The 20346-nt window shown below is 37.7% G+C and overlaps 1 long non-coding RNA gene across 1 annotated transcript; it reads left to right on the top strand.

Annotated features, from left to right (window-relative positions):
* Window positions 1-14687: 14687 nt before the first annotated feature.
* Window positions 14688-17323, top strand: LOC139080129 (uncharacterized). The gene is made up of 2 exons (XR_011534351.1): window positions 14688-14782; window positions 16589-17323. It is a non-coding gene; the product is annotated as an uncharacterized lncRNA (long non-coding RNA).
* The last annotated feature ends 3023 nt before the right edge of the window (window positions 17324-20346 follow it).

Raw genomic sequence — 20346 nt, 5'->3', positions numbered from 1 at the left:
TAAAAAAAAAAAACAATTCCAGGTCTAGACTCCACTTGTTTTACTAAACATTTAAGAAAGAAACAATACCATGTCTACATAAACTCTTCCAGAAAATTGAAAAGTAGGAAACACTTCCTAATTAGTTTTATGAAGCCTGAATTACCTTGATACCAAAACTAGACAAAGATATTAGGAGAAAAGAAAACTAAAGACCAATTTCCTTCATGATTATAGATGTAAAATTGTAAACAAAATTTTAGCAAGTCAAATCCAACAATATCTAAAAAAGATAATATGTTTTGACCATATGTAGTTTACCCCAGAAATACAAGGTCAACATTCAAAAATCAGTTAATAAAATTCATCCTATTAACACGCCAAAAAAGACAAGCTATATGATTATCTGAATACACACAGAAAAAACATTTGACAAAACCCAACACCCAGTTCATGATAAAAACGTTCAACAAACTAGCAACGGAATGTAACTTCATTCTTCTGATAAAGGGCGTGTATTAATAACCTACTATGAATAACATAATTAATCTTGAAAGACTTAATGTTATGCCTCTAGGGTTGGAAAAAGGCAAGGGTGTTTGCTTTTGCCACAGGTAGTCAGCATCACACTAGAGATTCTAGCCTGTTCAATAAGCAAGAAAATAAAGTAAAAGGCATATGAATTAGAAAGTAATAAATACAATATTTACTGTTTATAGATGATGTGGTTGTCTACTTAGAAAATCTCAGAGTTCACAAAAAAGCTACCAGAATGCATGAGTTTAGCAAGTTTGCATGTTTCAAAATCAATGTATAAAAATCAGTCTGATTTTTATATCCTAGCAATAAAATGTTTGAAACTGAAACAAAATGAACCATTTACAACAGCACTAATATTGTTTAAGGGCACCTTAAATTTATACAATGTTATGTGTCAAGTATATTTCAATAATAAATAAAATTAAGAATTAAATAAAAGTTTTTTCATTTTGTGTTCAAACAAATAGCACTGAAGACATGAAATACTTAATACAAAGTTGACATAGTATGAGAAAGATCTATATACTGAATACTATAAAACACTGAGGAAAAAAATAAAAGAAAACCTAAGTAAATAGAGAGATATATACCATGTTCATTGATTGAAAGCCTTAATAGTGTTAAGTTGTCAGTTCTCCCTAAACTGATATATGGATTCCATGCAGTTTCAATCAACATTCTAGCAAGATATTTTGTAGCAATCGAGAAGCTGATTCTAACACTTAGGTGGAAAGGCAAAAACTTAGAATAACCAAAGCAGTTTCCAAAAAGAAGAACACATTTGGAGAACTTACTCTACTTGATTTAAATAGTTTTTATAAAGCTACAGTAATCAAGGCAGTGTATTATTCACAAGAGGATAGACCAAAAGCTGACTCACACATATAACATCAAATGACTTTTGACAAAAGTGCAAAAGCAATTAAATGGAGAAAGTATTGTCTTTTCAAGGATTGGTGCTGAATAGTTGGTTATTCATATGCAAAAAAATGGCCTCTGTCTGTACCTCATAGCATATACAATACGTAACTCAAAATGAATGATAGATCTAACTGAGTAAAACTTAAAACTTCTAGTACAAGACATACTGGAGGAATCTTTGTAACCTTCAGTCAGGCAAAGATTTTTTTTGGGTACAACACCAAAAGCATGATTCATAAAATAAAAAATTGATAAGTTGATAAGAAATTTATCAAATTTCTATTCTTTGAAATATACTGTTATGAAAATGAAAAGACAAACTGCAGCCAAATACTCATAAAAATATTTGAAATCATATATCTGATAACGGACATAGACCTGAATGCTTAAAGAACAGTTAAAACTCAATAATAAAAAAAAACCCCAATAAAAGTGGACAAAGTATTTGAAGTTACTTCACCAAAGAAGTATATGGACGGCAAATCAATACATGGAAAGATGCTTAACATCATTACTCATTAGGAAACTAAATTAAACCACAATAAGAAACCATTGCACTCTTATTGTAATGGCTAAATCAGACCAAAACAAAACAAAAAACAGACAATGCCACCAGCTGGGGATTATGCAGAACAACAAACTTTTCTGCATCAGTGGTGGGAATGCAAAATGGTACAGTTCCTTTGGAAAACAATTGGGCCATTTCTTTTCTTTTTCTTTCTTTTTCTTTTTTATTCTTTTATTATTGTGGAACAGTGGTTGGTAACATTATATAAATTTCAGGTGTACATCACTATACATTTTGGTTTCTGTGTAGATTGCAACATGTTTACCACCCAAAGGCTAATTACAGTCCATCACCACACACATATGCCTAATCACCCATTTGGCCCTGTCCCCTCCCCCTCCCGCTCTGGTGACCACCAATTCAATCTCTGTTTCTATGTGTGTGTTTGTCATTGTTTTTATCTTCTACTTATGAGTGAGATCATACGGTATTTGACTTTCTCCCTCTGACTTATTTCACTCAGCATAATACCCTCAAGGTCTATCCATGTTGTCATAAACGGCTGGATTTCCTCCTTTCTTATGGCTGAGTAGTAGTCCATTGTGTATATATGCCACATCTTCTTTATCCATTCGTCCCTTGACGGGCATCTAGGTTGCTAGAAGTCTTGGCTATTGTGAATAATGCTGCAATGAACATAGGGGTGCATGTATCTTTATGCATTTGTGTTTTCAAGTTCTTTGGATAAATACCCAGCAGTGGAATAGCTGGATCATTTAGTAGATCTGTTTTTAATTTTTTGAGGAAGCTCCATACTGTTTTCCATAGTGGCTGCACCAGTTTGCACTTCCACCAGCAGTGTATGAGAGTCCTCTTCTCTTCACATCCTCTCCAACACTTACTGTTTCCTGTCTTGTTAACGTTAGCCATTCTGATGGGAATAAGGTGATATCTCATGGTAGTTTCTTTTTTTTTTAATGATTGGCACCTGAGCTAACAACTGTTGCCAATTTTTTTTTTCTTTTTCTTCCAAAACCCCACTAGTACATAGTTGTATATTTTAGTTGTGGGTCCTTCTAGTTGTGGCATATGGGATGCCACCTCTGTGTGGCCTGATGAGTGGTGCCATGTCTGCACCCAGGACCTCAACCAGTGAAACCCCAGGCTGCCGAAGCAGAGTGCGTGAATTTAACCACTTGGCCATGGGGCCAGCCCCTCATAGTTTTGATTTGCATTTCCCTGATAATTAGTGATGTTGAATGTCTTTTCATGTGCTGTTGGCCATCTATATATCTTCTTTGGAGAAATGTTTGTTCAGATCTTTTGCCCACTTTTTAATTGGATTGTTAGTTTATTGTTGAGATATTGAATTCTTTATATATTTTGGCTATTAACGCCTATTCAGATATATGATTTGCACATATCTTCTCCCAGTTGTTAGGTTGTCTTTTCATTTTGTTGATGGTTTCCTTTGCTGTGCAGAAGGCTTCTAGTTTGATGTAGTCACATTTGATTATTTTCTCTATTGTTTCCCTTGCCCGGTCAGACATGGTACTTGGAAATATGCTGCTAAGACTGATGTGGAAGAGCATACTGCCTATGTTTTCTTCTCGAAGTTTAATGGTTTCACATCTTACATCCAAGTCTTTAATCCATTTTGAGTTAATTTTTGTGTATGGTGTAAGACAGTGGCCTACTTTCCTTCTTTTGTGTGTGGCTGTCCAGTTTTCTCAACAACATTTATTGAAGAAATTTTCCTTTCTCCACTGTGTGTACTTGGCTCCCTTGTTGAAAATTAGCTGTCCGTAGATGTGTGGGTCTATTTCTGGGCTCTCGATTCTGTTCCATTGACCTGTGTGTCTGTTTTTGTTCCAGTCTCATGCTGTTTTGGTTACTATGGCTTTGTAGTATATTTTGAAATCAGGGAGTGTGATACCTCCAGCTTTGTTTTTTTTTTCTCAGGATTCCTTTGGCTATTCTGGTTCTTTTGTTGTTCCATATAGATTTTAGGATTCTTTGTACTATTTCTGTAAAAGATGTCTTCGGAACTTTTGAGTTTACATTGAATCCGTATATTGCTTTAGGAAGTATGGACATTTTAACTGTGTTAATTCTTCCAACCCAGGAGTGCAGCATCTTTCCATTTTTTTGTGTCTTCAGTTTCTTTCAACAATGTTTTATAGTTTTCAATGTATGGATCTTTCACCTCTTTGGTTAAGTTTATACTTAGGTATTTTATTCTTTTTGTTGCAATTGTAAATGGGATTGTATTCTTAATTTCTCTTTCTGCTCCTTAGTTGTTAGTGTATAGAAATGCAGCTGATTTTTGTATGTTGATAATGTGGCCTGCAATTTTACCATATTCATTATTTCTAGAAATGTTTTGTTGGATTCTTTAGGGTTTTCTATGTTGAAAATCATGTCACTTGCAAATAGTGACAGTTTCACTTCTTCCTTTCCAATTTGGATACCTTTTATTTCTTTTTCTTGCCCGATTGCTCTGGCTAGGACTTGCAATACGATGTTAAATAAGATTGGTGAACGTGGACATCCTTATCTGGTTACTGTTGTTAGAGGGATAGCTTTTAATTTTTCTCCATTGAGAATGATATTAGCTGTGGATTTGTCATATACAGCCTTTATTATGTTGAAGTGCTTTCCTTCTATACCCATTTTATTCTGAATTTCAATCATAAGTGTATGTTGTATCTTGTCAAATGCTTTCTCTGCACCTATTGTGATGATCATGTGATTTTTATTCTTCATTTTGTTGATGTGGTGTATCATATTGATAGATTTGTGGATGTTGAATCATCCCTGCATCCCTGGAATGAAACTCACTTGATCATGATGTATGATCTTTTTAATGTATTGTTCTATTCAATTTGCTAGTATTTTGTTGAGGATTTTTGCATCGATGTTCATCAGTGATATTGGCCTGTAATTTTCTTTTTGTGTGTTGTCCTCATCTGACTTTGGTATCAGGGCAATGTTGGCTTTGTAGAATGAGTTAGAAAGCTCCCCCCCCCCACACCCCCTTCAATTTTTTGGAAGAGCTTGAGAAGGACAGGTATTAAGTCTTCTTTGAATGTTTGATAGAATTCACCAGGGAAGTTGTCTGGTCCTAGACTTTTTATTTTTTGGGAGGTTTTTGATTACTGTTTCTATCTCCTTACTTGTGATTAGTCTATTCAAATTCTCTATTTCTTGTTGATTCAGTTTTGAAAGGTTGTGTGATTTTAAGAATTTATCCATCTCTTCTAGATTATCCAGTTTGTTGATGTATAGCTTTTTGTGGTATTCTCTTATAATCTCTTGTATTTCTGAGCTGTCTGTTGTTATTTCTCCTCTTTCATTTCTGATCTTATTTATTTCAGCCTTCTCTCTTTTTTTCTTGGTGAGTCTAGCTCAATGTTTGTCAATTTTGTTTGTCTTTTCAAAGAACCAGCTCTTGCTTGCATTGATTTTTTTTATTGTTTTTTAGTCTTGATTTCATTTATTTCTTCTCTGATTTTTATGATTTCCTTCTACTGATTTTGGGGTTTGTTTTGTTCTTCTTTTTCCAGTTACTTTAGGTGCACTGTTAGATTGTTGATTTAGATTTTTCTGTTTGTTGAGTTAGGCCTGTATTGCTGTAAACTTCCCTCTTAGAACTGCTTTTCCTGTGTCCCATAGATTTTGTCGTGTCGTATTTTCATTTTCATTTGTCTCTAGGTATTTTTTGATTTCTCCTTTGATTTCTCCATTGACCCAATCGTTGTTCAGTAGCCTTCTCCTTCATCTCCGCATATTTGTAGCTTTTCCAATTTTCTTCTTGTAGTTTTCTGGTTTCATACCTGTGATCAGAAAATATGCTTGGTACTATTTCAGTCTTCTCAAATTTGTTGAGACTTATTTTGGTGCCTAATCTGTGATCAATCCTGGAGTATGTTCCATGTGCATTTGAAAAGAATGTGCATTCTTTAGTTTTGGGATGGAATGTTCTATATATCTCTTCTATGTCCATCTGGTCTAATGTGTCATTTAGGGCCAATGTTTCCTTATTGATTTTCTGTTTGGATGATCTATCCATTGGTGTAAGTGGAGTGTTGAAGTTCCCTATTATTATTCTGTTACTATTTCTCCTTTTATGTCAGTTAATAATTGCTTTATATATCTAGGTGTTCCTATGCTGTGTGCATAGATATTTACAAGTGTTATATCCTCTTGTTGGATTATTCCCTTTATCATTATTTAGTGCACTTCTTTGTCTCTTGTTACAGTTTTTGTCTTAAAGTCTGTTTTGTCTGGTATGAGTATTGTTAACCCAGCATTGCTGTTTGCATGGAGTATCTTCTTCCATCCATTCACTTTCAGTTTGTGAGTGTCTTTAGGTCCGAAGTGTGTGTCTTGTATGCAGTGTATATTTGGGGCTTGTTTTTTTATCCAGTCGGCCATGCTATGCCTTGTGATTGAAGCATGTAGTCCGTTGTCATTTAAAGTAGCTATTGATAAATATGTGCTCACTGCCATTTTGTTACTTATTTTCTGAGTGTTTTATTAGTTCTTCTCTGTTTCATCTTGTCTTGCTCTCTTCTCTTGTCATCTGATGGCTTTCTTTAGTATCATGTTTGGGTTCCTTTCTCATAATTATTTCTGTATTTGTTATAGGTTTCTGGTTTATGAGTACCATGAGGTTCATATATAATAAGCCACACATATAGCAGTCCATATAGAGTCAATGGTCTCTTTAGTTTGACCTCTTTCTAAGAAGCTTTACTCTTTCCCTTCTCTCTTCCCACATTTTATGTTTTTGATATCATATCTAACCTGTTATATTGTGTTTGTGTATCCATTATCCTGTTATCATTGAAATAGGTAATTTTAGTACTTTTATCTTTCAACCTTCATATTATCTTCATAGATGGTTTATCTGCTACCTTCACTGTACTTTTGCCTTTACCAGTAATTATATTGCCTCTTTTTTTTGTTGATAATTTTCTTATTCCTATTTGTGGTCTTCTCATTCCCACTTAAATAAGTCCCTTTAGCATTTCTTCTAAAACTAGTTCTTTGCTGATAAACTACTTTAAGTTGTGCTTGTCTGTGAAACTCTTAATCTCTCCCTCCATTCTGATTGATAACCTTGCCTGGTAGAGTTTTCTTGGCTGTAGATTTTTTCTTTTCAGCACTTTAAATATATCATGCCACTCCCTTCTAGCGTGTAAGGTTTCTGCTGAGAAGTCAGCTGATGGTCTTAGGGGATTTCCTTTGTATCTCACTTGTTGTCTTTCTTTTGTGGCTTTTAGGATTCGCTATCTTCAATTTTGGACATTTTAATTATAATGTGTCTTGGTGTGGGCCTCTTTGCATTTATCTTGCTTGGTGCTTTCTGTGCTTCCTATATTTGGATGTCTGTTTCCTTCCTTAGGTTAGGAAAGTTTTCAGCTATTATTTCTTCAAATAGATTCTCTGCCCCTTTGTGTCTCTCTTCTCTTTCTGGTACCTATAATATGAATGTTAGTGGCTTGATGTTGTCCCAGAGTTGCCTTAGGCTGTTCTCATTCTTTTTAATTCTTTTTTCTTTTTTTGTTCGCCTTGGGTTATTTCCTCTAGTCTTTCATCCAGCTTGCTGACCCATTCTTCTGCATCATCTACTTTGCTATTGATTCTCTCTAGTGAATTTTTCATTTCCAGTATTGTATTCTCCATTTCTGTTTTGTTCTTTTCTTTTTTTTTACTTCTTTTCCTTTTTTTGAGGAAGATTAGCCCTGAGCTAACTACTGCCAGTCCTCCTCTTTTTTCTGAGGAAGCCTGGCCCTGAGCTAACATCTGTGCCCATCTTCCTCTACTTTATACCTGGGGCGGCTACCACAGCATGGCGTGCCAAGCAGTGCCATGTCCGCACCCAGGATCCAAACCGGTGAACCCCAGACTGCCGAGAAGCAGAACATGCGCACTTAACCACTGTGCCACTGGGCCGGCTCTGATTTGTTCTTTTTTATGTTTTCCAGTTCTTTGTTGACATTCTCACTGTGTTCATCCATTCTCCTCCCAAGATCAATGAGCATCTTTATGACTTTTTTCCTTAAACTCTTTGTCAGGTAGATTATTTCTGTTTCACTTAGTTCTTTTCCTGGGGTTTTGTCCTGTTCCCTTGCTTGGAATGTATTGCTTTGCCTCCTCCTTGTTCCTCTTTCTCTCTGCTTATATCTGTGTATTAGGTGGGCCAGGTATGTCTCCTGATCTTGGAGAAGTGGCCTTATGTAGGACACACTTTTTGAGGCCTAGAAATATGCTTACCTCTTGTCACCACTTCCAAATGTCCCAGGAGTGGCCCCTGTATGGGCTACATGTGTCCTGTTTTGGCAGTGTTGCTCTTGCTGCAGGTGCCCAGGGAGTCTAGGCTGTCTCCCTGACCAGCTGGTTGTAGTGCTTAGCTGCATGTGGCTGCTGTGGATCCTTCAGTTAGTTTATCGGGGTTGGGGAGCCCCAGCAAAGTTGGCTGTAAGGTCTAATAGCATGTTCCTGTTGGAGTTTTCTGTTAATTGTGTAGGTCCCCAGTGTGGCTGGTTTCTAGGCTCATGGGTTTACAGTTACTGTAGGCCTCCAACCTGCAAGGCTGTTTCCAGCCCTCTAAGGATTGCAGCTAGGTGGGGCTCGCCCCAGCCATGGGAGTACCCAATTGTTTCATGCTTTGGAATGTGGGGCTGATCCCCTATGTGGCTGTCTGAGAACCACAGATCTTCTGCCCCTGATATGCCCCATGGCCCACAGGTCCACACCCACCATCAACACAGTCCTGGCCCACACATAGTTCCTGAAACTCTGGAGTGGATCCTGTTGCCCCACTGCTGAGGCCCCTGCACACTCCACCAATGCTCCACACTCTGCATCCATTCCCCATGAAGGCCCTGCCCCACAGAGGCTAACCCACTCACCTACCTGCAGAGGATCCAGGCACCTCATCTCTGCAGGCCCAAAAGCTGCCTGAGGCATTGCTGTTGGCTGGGGCCAGTCCCTAGGACTGGCTGCCTGCTCTGGCTGAGCTGGATTAAGTCAGTGCTCTAGTTGGTGGGGCAGACCCTGGGATAACAGGCCAGGGGAAGAACTCCAATGGCATCTGCCAGCATCTGTGTCAGCACACATGTATTACATCACAGTAATGGCTGCCACCAATGTTTCAGTCCCTGAAGAGGTCTCACCTCTCACCGAGATGCACCCAGAGCCTATCAGGTGAGTCTCTTTTCACCAGAGGACTGTTCACCTTTCTTTCTGGTGAGTTTAGGTTGCCTTCTGAAATTGTGAATTTTTGTGTGGGCCCTTTAAGAGCTGGCTTGTTTTCCACTTGTGTCTGCTAGCTTTTCTAGGGGCATTCCCCGTTGTAGTTCATAGCCAGAAAATCCGGATATTGTGAGATGCCTTTCTGTCATGCTAGTCCAAAGGATGCTTATAATGGCAACACTCCCCTGCTCAGGCTCCCCACTCCTCCAGGGAAAGCTGTGTACTGGCCGTCCCTGAAGCTCTGCAGCTGGTGAAGGTGGGATTTTCTCTCCAGACCTGAATTTCTGCTTCTTCTGCCTCAGTCAGGACTGTCCCTTGTTGTGGGGATTCTTTTTATCCAGTTTTCAGTTCTCTCTCAGGGGTAATTGTTCTAAAAATTGTTGTAACCTGGTTGTGTTTGTGGCATGAGGTGAGTTTAGAGTCTGCCTATGCTGCCATCTTGATGTATTACATGCATTTTTAAACACTTTTCTAAATGTATTACAGAATGGCTGTCACATCCATTCCCTGAAATAACAGTGTTCTCAACATAGCAAGCAGTTAACACTAATGTAACCATCTTTACAGAAAATTTTCCCTTTCACACTCCCACCTCCATCCTTTGCTTCTTGGTTCAGGGACTCAAATCATTTTTATTAGTAACTTGTGTATTCTTTTATTGGTCTTTGTGCAAATATAATTTATTCATATTTATTTATTCTTATTGTGTCTCCTTAAACAAAATGATGCTTGTCATATGACTCTTATTTTGCCCTTGCCTTGTTGCTTAATATTTGAGAGTCTTCTTCATATAAGAACATAAAGCTCTTTCTTATTTTTAACCACTATATGATAGGGGCTAGAAATCATCATGTGATTGTGTGTAGTTTATTTATCTAGTTCCCTAATAATGAGCACTTAGCTTACTTCCAATATTTTATTGTTATAAAGAATCTTACAGTAAAAAAACTTCATATATGTGTCATTTTATATATGTACATATGTGTCTGGAAGGTAAATTCCCAGCAATGAGATTACTGGGTAGTGTAACTATAATATTGATAGCTAATACCGGATTTTAGCACTTTGCATACCCATCAATAATGTATGAGAGGGTCTCTGTCCCCACAGTCTTGCCAACAAAGCGTATGGTCAAAGTTTGGGGTTTTTACCTGTGTGGTATGTGAGAAGTGGTACCTTGGCATAGTTTTCATTTTAATTTCTTCTTTATGAGACATATAGACAGACAGATAGATAGATAGATAGATAGATAGATAGATAGATAGGCAGGTAGATAGGCAGGTAGATAGATAGATATAGACATAAAGATAAATAAATTTCCTTCCCTTGCAATGAGAAGTAGTTTTCTTTCCCAATTGGTAATTTGTCTTTTGACTTGGCTTTTTGTGTGTGTATTTTTAAACTGCCATACAAAATATTTATATTTTCATGATGCAGAATTGATTCGGTTTTTTATTTGATGATTTCTGGAGTTTGAGTCATAATTAAAAAGGCCTTCCCACTTCATGGTTATAAAGGAAGTTTTAAATTTATTTTCCATGGAAATTTTAGAATCAACCTGTCCAGCTTCTAAAAAATGATGGTATTTTTATTAGGACTACGTTAAATTTATGAATCAATTTATGGAGAATTGTTGTCTTCAAATCACACATATATCATGTTTTTCTACTTGTTTTGTCCTTCAGAAGTTAGTTTCTCTCTATAGGTTTTATGAATTTATTGATAACTTTTCCTAGGTTTTTTATCTTTCTGGTTGCTGTTATAAGTGGGTCAGCTGTCTACTAACAAGATGTTGTTTTTATGTATAAAAATTACTTAATTTTCATATACAGGCATACCTCATTTTATTGCTCCTTGCTTTATTGTGCTTCTCAGATAACTGTATTTTTTACAACACTTTCCACCAGCAAAAAGATTAAAACTCACTGAAGCCTCAGGTGATGGGTAGCATTTTTTAGCAATAAAGTATTTTTAAATTAATGTATGTTACATTCTTTTAGACATAATGCTATTGCACACTTCATAGACTACAGTATAGTGTAAACGTAATTTTTATACTCACTGAGAAACAGAAAATATCTTGTGACTTGCTTTATTGTGGTAGCCAGTTTATTGTGGTGGTCTTGAACTGAATCTGCAATATCTCTGAGGTATGCCTGTATTTATTTTATATCCTACTGCCTTACTAAATTTATTGTTTTTAATAGTTAAGTTTATTACCTTGGTTTTTCATGCATACGGTCATACCATCTATAAGTACAAGTAGTTTTATCTCTTTTTTTCCTAATTTTGTATTTTCAATTTCTTTCTCTAATCTTACTGCTTTGGCTAATTTAATACAATGTTAAATAGTAGTGGTAATAATGGTAACATGGGTCATGTCTGTTCTCTTCTTTACTTTAGTGGGAATATTACCTTGTTCAGTAGTATGCTTTTTAGCTTTTTGGGCTAAAATGTGTGTTTGTGTGTGTATGTGTGTGTGTGCACGTGCACATGGGTGCCCATATCTTTGTGTGTGTATAATATTAAGGCAGTAGCCATAGATCCACGTTATACAAACAGTTTGAAAAATAATCTTTCAGCTTTTATAGGGATGATATAAGATATTCTCCTTAGCTCTCTTAAAACAAATAATTATATTAATATATTTCCCAACCTTGAACTGTCCTCGCATTCCTAGAAGAAACATCACTTTGGCATGATGTATTATTTTTTTAATAGAACATTGAACTTTGATTCCATTAATAAGTGAGATTGCTGAAAGAGAATTTATCCCATTAGAAATGGAGAAATTAGGGTACAATCAGCATCCTAGAACTTCAGTAATACTCCTTGGTATCTTGGTATTATTTTACTGCAGCAACATATTTTGCATATCTACAATGAGTAAGGTCCTAGAATAGGTACTATTAAAATACAATAATTAATTATAATTTTCTATGGTCTCTGTATTCCAGAAGCTTATAATCTGGTATGAGTAAGTCATACAGTAGGTACTATGAACATTGCAAGTTTAAGTTCTTTTAAACATTTTACAGCAAATGTTTATTGAGATAGTATAGTATAGTGATTCAGAATTTAAGCTCTGGAGGCCAACTGCATGCCTTAACTTAGCTCTGTCACCTAGGGCAAATGCCACCTCTGCCTCAGTTCCCTCACCTTTATTTTTCTTATATTTTTTACAACCTTTATTGAATTAAAATTGTCAAATAAAGATTGTATATATTTGAAGTGTACAGTGTGATGTTTTAATGTATGTATACATTGTGAAATGATTACCATAGTAAGGCTAATTAACATACCTGTCTCCTTACATAGTTACCATCTTTTTGTGTTTGTGGTGACAACACTTAAGATCTACTCTCTTACTAAATTTCAAATTTGCGATACAGTATTATTAACTATAGTCACCATGCTGTACATTACATCTCCAGGACTTACTCGTCCTACAGAACAGAAACTTTGTACCCTTTGAGCAACATCTTCCTATTTCCTCCATCCCCTAACCCCTGGCAACCAGCATTCTTCTCTCTGTTTTCATGAGTTGGACTATTTTAGATTTCACTTAGGTGAGATCATACAGTATTTGTCTTTATGTCTGGTTTATTTCACTTAACATAATCTCCTCCAAATTTAATCTACGTTGCAAATGGCAGAATTTCCTTCCTTTTTAAGGCTGAATAATATTCCATTGTATATATATATATCACATTTTTTCTATCCATTCATCTGTCAATGGACACTTAAGAAGTGGGCCTCTTGTGCAGAATCCCACATGGCTGGAGGCACTCACTATGCTCTCATCTTCCCCTGAGAAATCATGGCTCAGGGTGTCTCTCTTAGCACTGAGCTTTAGTGCCTTGGGGTAAAGTGAAACTGTTCTTTCCTCCTCCATTGTATCTATTCTTGGATTTTCCCTCCAATGAGGTGCTGGGACTTCTCCTCTGGACTCTTGCACTCCCAGAAAGTACTCTTATCCGTGGGTAGTTGTCAAAATCATTTCTGTGGGGAGATGAGGGCTGAAAACATCCCTTCTGCTACCTTGCTGATGTTACTCCACAGATGAATGTTAGTGCATTATCTCTACTTGTTTATAGTTGACAGGAGAAAAAAGAATGAGAGTGAGAGCAAGAGAGAGAGAGAGATTGACTCAAAGTCATGTATAATGAAAAGCCCAAATTAAACAAGTACTAATTAAATTAAAAGTGGGAATGCAGAGTTTAGGTATGTTTAAATTCAGAGAAGGGATATGGAAGGCGTTCCAGGTTATGGAAACAATGTGCTTAGAGGCATGAGACTAAATAATTTTGTAGTTCTTTTCAAAGAATATGGAATTCATAGTTAGAACTAGAGCCGAACTTTGAATGAGGGAAAGGATACAAGAAACATGGAAGAAGTGAAACGGTAGATCTTGACAACTGATTTGATGTGGAGACTGGGTGGGCAGTATTAAGTAAAAAATAACTATTACTGAGTCCAGCTTATTAGGAGTATGCCTAGAGTTTTAGGGAAAGTCTTATCTATTGGGAGAAGTCTCTTGGATGAAGGAAGAGTGTAAACAATACTTAGACATTGAATTAGAAAGCCAGAGTTGGGTGTTGAGAGCAAACACTTGGAAACAAGTGCTGGAAGGGTTAGGTATAAACTATATCAGAGAGCCAGAGTAAAGGCAGCAGAGAGGACACAGTGCAATTGTGAACTGAAGTGCAGTTGAGACCAAAGGAGCATTTCGAATTGAGAATTGAATACCAAGCTTCTTTACACACATTCTGGAATGTTTGTTTTGGTGGGGGCTCTAAGATGGCAGAATATGTTGGGAGTGTCTATACCTTAGTGATTGAGAGTATGGCTCTGGATTCAGATTGCCCAAGTTCAAATTCATCAGTAGCACTTATTAATCATGCTACCTTGAGAAAGTTATTTATAGTTTCCATCTGATGTTTGATTTGTTCAATGGGGATAAAAATAACATCTTTTTCACTGGCTTGATTTGAGGAGTAAATGGAATAATTTATGTATATCTCTGAGAACAGTGCTGTTATTATATAACAATTTATTTGGGCCCTTGCTCAAAATAATCATGTTAAGTTGTAGAACAATAAAGTCATTCCTATGAGAAACTGGTGAGCTTTTTTACATGAGAAGGAAATTTTTAATCCATGCATTAAAACTTTTTCATTGCCACTCAACATAATGCTTTTGATCAAAATATTTGGTCAAAATCTTTGGCAATCCTAACCAAATGTGATGAGAACAGTAAAGCCATCAAAAACTTGGATCTGTGGGGTGTGTTTTAGAAATCCCGAGTGCTTAATCTCATTTAATGAAGACTATCTTCCAAAATCAAAACAATTAAGGACATATGGAAAGATCATACCCCAATTTGCCTTAGATTAGGATTTTATGAACTACAGATAAATTATTACTGGAATTTCTCTCCTTTGAATTGTTTGTCAAAATTAATTATACACATATACCTATTTATTTAGCTATAAAGATTATCCAGATTATGTGGGAGCAGCGTTTCCTGGAAAGATGTGCATTACCCATTATTCTGCAGGAATTGCTTTGGTATGTAATTATGTAATCTTTTTATTTAAAATATTTGTACATTTAAGAATTATCCAGGGCCAGCCCTGGTGGCCAAGTGATTAAGTTTAGTGCGTTCTGCTTTGGTGGCCTGGGCTTGGTTCCTGGGCACAGAGCTACACCACTTGTCTGTCACTGGCCATGCTGTGGTGGTGGCTTACATACAACAAGAGGAAGATTGGCAGGAGATGTTAGCTCAGGGTGAATCTTCCTCAGCTTCCTCAGCTTCCTCAGTTTGTAAGAGAATTTGAACTGGTTAAGGAAGGAGAGAAGTCACTAAGGAAGTCAGGAACAGTGAAAATGTAGGAACCATGGTTTGGATATGCTGGTGGGTACATGGATTGTTGCAGTTGGGTCCTAGAGGAGTGATCAGGAAAGAAAGTAGGTGGTCAGGATGTGGGATGCACTTTACAGAGATGATGGAGGAGTTGCACTTATTGATACAGGTCTGTTGACAAGGCATAGGGTGGGAGCCATAGGAATGTGTGACTGAGGCAGAGTGTAGCATGGAACCATTGGAGGAGATGAATTCAGAGCTTTTATACTTTATACTTTTACAAAACATTTCGTTTAAAAACTCTTATACTTTTGCAACAATTGAACATATCTCTAAACAAGAATTGTTTCTTATGCCTTAGACATAATGTAAATCGTATCATACTGTGTCATTCTGCAATTTGAATTTTTTTGTTTCCACTTAGAATTTTGAGATTTATCCATCCTGATACATGAAATTTTAGTTATTTTAAGACTTTTTTTTAAAGATAAATTTTAGGTTCACAGCAAAATAGAGAGGAAAGCATGGACATATCCCATATATCCCCTGCTCCCACATACGCATAGCCTCCCTTACTATTAACATCCCATCACAGAGTGGTACATTTGTTACAAATGATGAACTTGCAGTGACACATTCCAATTACCCTAAGTCCATAGTTTACATTAGAGTTTACTCTTGGTGTTGTACATTCTATGACTTCTGACAAATATATAATGACATATATCTAACATTTTAGAGTTAGATCTATCATACAGAGTAGTTTCACTGTCCTCAAAATCCTTTGTGTCTAGTTAATTTTTTGCACTGATGTGTCATGTTTCATTATATGAATATGCTGCACTGTATCCTTTACACTTTTCTTGGGCATTTTGGTTGTTTCTATTTTTGCCATTACAAACAATATTTCATAAATATCTCTATACATACCTGTTCCAGTTTCTATTTGATCCTTTTCTTTTTAAACAAACCTCGGTTTTCAGATATGCATACTCCTGCTCATATAGAAGTCTTCATTTCCTAGCTTTTCTTGTAGCTAGATTTTTCTAAGTTTCATCCAGTGAGATACAAGCAGAAATAATATTTGGAACTTCCATGAAGCTTCTTTAAAGGCATGGTACCCATTCTTCATTGTGGCCTTTCTCCAATCTGCTATTTAAAATGCCATGTGAAGACAAGGTCATTACCTAGGCATGATGGACTAGGAACCTGGAGAGTCCAGGTCCCTAAAGATCAAGAAGCTACTTTCATGTGAGAGAGAAATAAACTTATTATTATTAGTTATTATTATTTTGAGTTTTCTGTCTCATGCAGCTACATATAATCCTTGCCAATTCAGGAGTGTTTCTTCTAAACAGCGTGTAACTGGAACTGTTTTTCCCTATTCAATATAAAAATGTGTTTTAATTAATTTCAGTTTAAATTATGTGCATTCTTGTGATTATTGATATTTTTAGAATTAACACTATCACCTTATTTTCCATTTTTCCTCTTTGTTTCTTTGCCTCCAGTTATATGCCAACAGTTATTTGGTAATATTTCCGTAATATTACCAAAGGAAATTATAAATATACTTCAGGCAGAAGGAAGTGATCCCAGATGGGAGATCTGCGATTCAGAGAGAATGAAGAGTAATGAAAGTAATAATTGTTTGAACATGGCCTGTATGAATCAATAATAATGGTGTCTGATGAAATTAAAATAGAGACAAGATTAAATTAAAACAAGTAACAATAATGGGTCATAGGCTGATACCACCATCTACAGCTGTGGCTGGAAAGCATGTGCCAATTCAGGGACCACATTTCTCAGACCTTGTTATATTTAGATCAAGCCATATAATATGAATGGGAGTAATGTATGTCACTTCTTGGTTGGAGCAGTTAAAACTGTGTGAGCCTTTCTGCTGGTAAGCTTAATAGAAAGGCTGTAAATAAGGACAGGAGCACAATATGTAAGTATTTCAACACGAGCATGTGGAAGGCTACCCACTACCCAGGAGTCTCTGCACTGGGCTTTATGTGTGTGTATTAAACAACTAAGATTTTAGATGCTTGTTTATAGCAGCATCTAACATTACCTTAAATTGTACATATAATAATATATAGGTTGAAGGAGCGTAAATGGAGATAAATTTTTTTTTTTTTAAGAAGCAGTATTGTCCCGGAAGAAGATAAAAGATGTTGATTAACTTTAGACTTTGATAAGTATGTATGTTGTAATTTACCAGGTAATCACTAAAAATATGAACATAAAAATGGAATTAGAGGAGCTATTAAATTATTAGAGGACAAGTAAAGATAGAAAAAGAAATATAAACTACCTGGAACAAATAGAAAAAATTGAATCCAAAAATGTCAGAAATACATTAATCGACTACATTATCCAATTAAAGGACAAAGCTTATCATACTGCATGGAAAAATAATCCAAATGTAAGCTGAGATATATGGAAATATATTTCAAACAAGAAAACTGAAGATTGAAAGTAAAACTATGTATCATGCAAATACTAATTAAAGGTGGTATAGCTAAAGTAGGTTATAAGAAAAAAAGCATTACTGGATAGAAGTAGAATATTAGTTCATAATGATAGTAAGTTCAATTCACTAGGAAAATATACCAATTAAAAATTATAGGAGACAGATCTCATCAACATGGTGGCGTAAGCAGACTCAGAACTCATCTCCGCCCACGAACACAACCAGGTTACAACTATTTTTGGAAAAATTACCCTGGGGAGAAAAATTAAAACTGGTTAAAAAGAACACCCACAACAAGGGACAGTCCTGACTAAGGCAGAAGAGGCAGATATTCCTACGGGAGGGGAAAAAAGCCACCTTTGGGAGAAGCGGAGCTTCTCAGCTGGCCAGGCAGGAGCCACCCTAAGGTACGCAGCCCTCCCTGGAGGAGTGAGGTCCGGAACAGGGGCAATACTGATATAAGCATCCTTCAGACTCAGCCCAACTGAGACAGCGGTCTTACTGTCTGGCTTTGCTGGCTGTTAACTGCAGTGAGGATACCCCCAGAAAAGCTGTTGGCCAAAGGCTGAAAAGACCTGGGTCTTAAAAGGCCCACGCACAAACTCACTCATTGCAGCAAGCTAAAATCACCAGAGAGAAGGCTGACAGTCCTTGGTGAAACGAGACTCACTTGGTGGGCTCTGGGGGCATCTTGGTGAGAGGAGGGACCTCTCCGGAGATTGAGACATTGGTGGGGGCCATTGTTCTGAACTGGCCCAGGAGTGCTGACATGGAACCCAGTGGGCACCATTGAGGTTCATCCCTTCGCGTGTTAGGCCAGGGGTCTGCCAGGCCCACTAGAGCACAGATTTAGTCCAGTTCAGCCAGGGCAGGCAACCAGCCCTAGGGACTGGCCCCACCTAACAGCAAGCCCTCAGGCTACTTTTCAGCCTGCATTGACTGAGTGCCTTGATTCTCTACAGGCAGGCAAGGGTGTCTGCCTCTGTGGGGCAGGGCCTGTGTGAGGACCAGGTGAATTGTGGGGGGGCATTGGTGGAGAGGTTGGGGCCTCTGCAGTGCAGCATCGGGGTATGCTGCAGGGGGTTGAGAAATGCACACGGACCAGGACTGTGTTGACAGTGTATTTGGTCCTCTGGGGGGTGAGGCTTATCAGTGGCAGAAGACCTGTGCTTCACAAATAGCCATAAAAAGGATCAGTCCCACCTTCCAAAGCCTGAAACAATTGAGTGCTCCCGTGCCTAGGGCCAGCCCCACTCAGCTGCACTCCTAAGAGAACTGACAACAGCCTTGTAGGCCTGAGGCATTTAGCAATTGTAAGCCCCTGAGCCTAGCAACCAGCTACATTGGGTACCAACCCAGTTAAGAGGAAAACTGCAATAGGAGTGTGCTGATAGACTTTGTAGCCAAGGGTGCTGAGGCTCCACAAACCAGATTTACAAACAGCTGGCCAGGGAAGGAAAGATTAGACTCCCTGGGTACCTGCAGTGGGAGCAACCCTGCCACAGCAAAAGGACACAACTACCCCACAAAGGGGTCACTCCTGGATCTTCTGGACTGGTGAGGAGAGGGAAGCACACTGCTGGGCCTCATAAGGCATCTCATACATGAGGCCACTTCTCCAAGATCAGGAGACATAGCCGACTCACCTAATACATAGAAATAAGCACAGAGAAAGAGGCACAATAAGGAGACAAAGGAATACTTTCTAAGCAAGGGAACAGGACAAAACCTCAGAGAAAGGACTAAATGAAACAGAAACAAGTGACCTACTCAACAAAGAGTTCAAACAAAATATCATGAGGATGCTCACAGATATGTGGAGAAGAATGGATGAACACAGTGAGCACATCAGCAGAGAACTGGAAGATAATTTAAAAAAAAAACAATCAGAAATGAAGAATACAATACTGAAAACGAGAAATTCACTAGAGGGACTCAGCAGAGTAGAGGAAGCAGAAGAACAGATGAGTGAGCTAGATGAAAGACTAGAGGAAATCACCCAAGCAGAACAGAAAAAGGAAAAAGAATTAGACAGAATGAGAAAAGTCTAAGGGAACTCTGGGACAATGTCAAGTGTGCTAACATTCAGATTATAGGTGTCCCAGAAGGAGAAGAGAGGGACAAAGGGGCAGCTGTTTGTAAATCCAGTTTGGAGGGGCCTCAGCACTGTTGGCCACAAAGTCTATCAGCACACTCTTATTGCAATTGTCCTCTTAATTGGGTACCCCAACGCCACACTGCAGAGGCCCCCACCTCTGCCCCAATGCCCCCCACAGTTCACCTGGTCCTCACACAAGCCCTGCCCCATAGAGGCAGACACCCTTGCACTCAGTCAATGCAGGCTGAAAAGTAGCCTGAGGGCTTGCTGTTAGGTGGGGCCAGTCCTAGGGCAGGTTGCCTGCCCTGCCTGAACTGGATTAAATCTGTGCTCTAGTGGGTGTGGCAGACCCCTGGGCTAACAGCCCAAGGGATGCACCTCAATGGCCCCCACCCGTGTCCGTATCAGCACGCCTGTACCAGCTCAGAACAATGGCCCCCACCAGTGTCTCAGTCTCCAGAGATGTAGAGGGACCAAGTACTGCAATTAAAAACCAAAGATAAAGATCCATTAAAAGCAAAGACAGAGATTATCATGCAAGACAAACACACATGCATGCACATGTTCTGCTTACAACTGATGTATCTAAAATATGGCACGTAATGGAAGTAAAAGATTGTGAAAATATACCATAAAAACAAAAACTCTAAAAATTTTTACTTATTATAAAAAGTGGTGCAATGGACTTT

The sequence above is a fragment of the Equus przewalskii genome, chromosome 28 (assembly GCF_037783145.1).
Source record: "Equus przewalskii isolate Varuska chromosome 28, EquPr2, whole genome shotgun sequence".
In the NCBI taxonomy this organism is placed as follows: Eukaryota; Metazoa; Chordata; class Mammalia; order Perissodactyla; family Equidae; genus Equus; species Equus przewalskii.
This window is presented reverse-complemented; position numbering and strand designations above follow the sequence as displayed.